This window comes from Microtus oregoni, unplaced genomic scaffold, assembly GCF_018167655.1.
Source record: "Microtus oregoni isolate MIOR12 unplaced genomic scaffold, Mior012 000060F_004, whole genome shotgun sequence".
Taxonomy (NCBI): domain Eukaryota; kingdom Metazoa; phylum Chordata; class Mammalia; order Rodentia; family Cricetidae; genus Microtus; species Microtus oregoni.
In genome coordinates, this window is record NW_024543839.1 from 22,269 (window position 1) to 25,298 (window position 3,030).

The window sequence follows — 3,030 nt, forward strand, 5'->3', positions numbered from 1 at the left end:
ATGGAAACATTTCAAGTATAAATGAGAAATTATTAGATGAAGGTTTTAAAACAATTGGATATTATTTTAAGAAAAATGTATTCTTTAATATGTCTTTTTACTAAAATTGCTAGATAGCTAATTTTCAGTGTGTTTTCACCACAATTTCCAGGTATCTAGTTAAAAATTAGCAGGTTTGGAGGGAGAGAGGTTTAAGCAGTCCCTAGGTGAGCCCTCCTTCCGTCAGGCCCCCGGCTTGGGGTGCCCCCCTTCCCTATGGCTGGACACCTGGCTTCAGACTTCACCTTCTCACCCCCACCTGGTGGGGGTGATAGGTCGGGAGGGCTGGAGCCAGGCTGTTTGGACCCTCAGACTTGGATAAGCTTCCAAGGGCCTCCAGGTGGGCCTGGAATCGGGCCAGAGGTTGGGCCAGGCTAAGAGGTGTTGGGGAATCTCCTCTTGTCCCCCGCCGTATGAATTCTGAGGAGGGATGGCATACTGTGGACCTCAGGTTGGACTGGGCCTAGTGCCCCAAGTTGGCCTGGAGACTTCGCAGCCTGAGGATCAGGCAGGAGCAGGAGTGGAGAGCAAGTAGGAGGGGGCCTCCCCTGAGCCCGGCACTGTCCGCCTCGGTGCTGTGAAATTGGAGAAGGTGGAACCAAGTCACGAGGAGTCCCAGGACATGAAAGATCTGCAGAAGGAGCTAGAGCAGTTTGCCAAGGTGCTGAAGCAGAAGAGGATCACCTTGGGGTACACCCTGGGTATTCTCTTTGGAAAGGTGTTCAGCCAGACCACCATCTGCCGCTTTGAAGAGCTGCAACTCAGCTTCAAGAACATGTGCAAGATGCGCCCCCTGCTGGAGAAGTGGGTAGAGGAAGCCGACAATAACGAGAACCTTCAGGAGATATGCAAAGCGGAGACCCTGGTGCAGGTTTGAAAGAGAAAGCGGAAGAACATTGAGAACCGCGTGAGGAGGAACCTGGAAAGCATGTTTCTGCAGTGCCCGAAGCCCACCTTTCAGGAGATAAGCATTATCGCCAAGTAGCTCTGCCTGGAGAAGGATGTGGTCCAGTGTGGTTTTGTAACCGTCGCCAGAAGGGCAAAGATCAAGCACTGATTATTCCCAAGGAGAAGAGTATGAGGCTGCCGGGTCCCCTTTCCCAGGGGGGCCTGTATCTTTTCCTCTACCCCCAGGGTCCCATTTTGGTGCCCCAAGCTATGGGAGCCCCCACTTTACCACACTCTACTCTCCAGTCCCGTTTCCTGAGGGCGAGGCCATTCCTACTGTTCCAGTAGCTGCTCCGGGCTCTCCCATGCATTCAAACTGAAGCGCCAGCCCTGCTTGGGGATGAGGTGAGCTAAGACGAGGGGGAGAGAGGTAGACAGAACCTGGAGCCACCACAGTTTTGGGGTGAAGCTCCTTTACTGAGGAGGGGTCGCAAGCACAAAAAGGGTGGGGAAGATGAAGTTCAAGCATCAAATTATCACTCCATGGATTTTAAAATATTGTGATCAATCACCAGTAATCTCCTTGACAAAAGGGTCATGCAGTTCATAATACCTTCTGACAAGAACTCCAGAGAGGTTCACTGGCACAACTAAAGAAGCCTATGAGTAGAAGAAAATCAAGTATTACACCCTGATCAGAGCAGCATGACTCCAGAGGGAGAAAATAAACATGATGCATGTGAAACATAGTAAGAAGGGAGGACTGTCTCCCGGATGAGATATGCTTTAATATCCCCAGAAGCCCCTCTGACTAATGTAGTTGCTTGCAGACCTTCACTGCTAAGATACCTGTTTTATGCCTTCCAACCCAGAAACATTTTCTTTTTTTTTAATATTTATTTATTTATTATGCATACAATATTCTGTCCAGACCTCATTACAGATGGTTGTCAGCCACCATGTGGTTGCTAGGAATTGAACTCAGGACCTTTGGAAGAGCAGGCAATGCTCTTAACCGCTGAGCCATCTCTCCAGCCCCCATTTTCTTTTTTTTTTCTTTCCTGATCTTATCTCAGCACAATGGACCAAACCCTAAGCTGCATGCCCTGAAACCCTAGACATTCTTTCTGAATACATCCCATTTCCCATTAGATTGTTTACAGGATTCTTTTACTAAATCTGAGAGTGTTTTTTATTATAACTTAAAAAGCCTAATTTCCCCTATTTATTCTTTCTACAAGGAGCTGGGGGCTATCTCTAGCTTGTCTACTCTATTTGTTTGTTTTGGGTTTTGTTTCATTTTTCATTTCCATATTTTGATGTGATCTAACTCAAGTATCTGAGTAATGTTTATTTTATCTAAGAAGACCTGAAAAATGAAAACATCTGTTTCCAATGATTTGGGTTTGTAAAACGAATGGAGAGGTTATTTTCTTAAAGTGAGATTCAGAGCTCTGTATTCACACTAATACTCAGAGAAATTGTTAACAATTCTGTGATCTTGAAATGTATCTTCTGGGTGGCTGGAGAGATGGCTCAGAGGAATAGAGCACTGGCTGCTCTTCCAGAGGTCCTGAGTTCAATTCCCAGCAACCACATGGTGGCTCACAACCATCTGTAATAAGATCTGGTGTCCTCTTCTGTACTGCAGGATACATGAAGGAAGAAACCTATATATACATAATAAATAAAAATCTTATTTTTTTAAAAAATGTATCTTCTGTAGACCACAGAATAGACTTTAGGTTTTATCACTCAAAACTTACCTTCCTGATAATATTTAACAACTACTTTCCAAATTCACCATGCAAGCTACAATTTCTCCACATCCCCCATCCAAGGTAGTAAGGCTAATTTAAGGCCATACATTGAAGCAAAAATTCATGATTCAAATTCTCTTGTACCAATAATGTTTCCTCCTTTTTTATTTTTGGTCCTAATATTGTCTTCACTACTCACTCATACATTTGTATTTTTTCTACTCTGGCAACTTTAATGCAAATTTTTTGTCCTAACTCCTTTCTTGTTAGTGAATTCAAGGATGATTCATTTAATATTGCTATAGTCTAAACAGACAGTGTAAATTAGATGTATTATAGTCTC

The 3,030-nt window shown here is 44.2% G+C and overlaps 1 pseudogene; it reads left to right on the forward strand.

Moving 5' to 3' along the window:
• Positions 1–255: 255 nt before the first annotated feature.
• On the forward strand, positions 256–1,307 carry LOC121439113 (annotated as a pseudogene).
• The last annotated feature ends 1,723 nt before the right edge of the window (positions 1,308–3,030 follow it).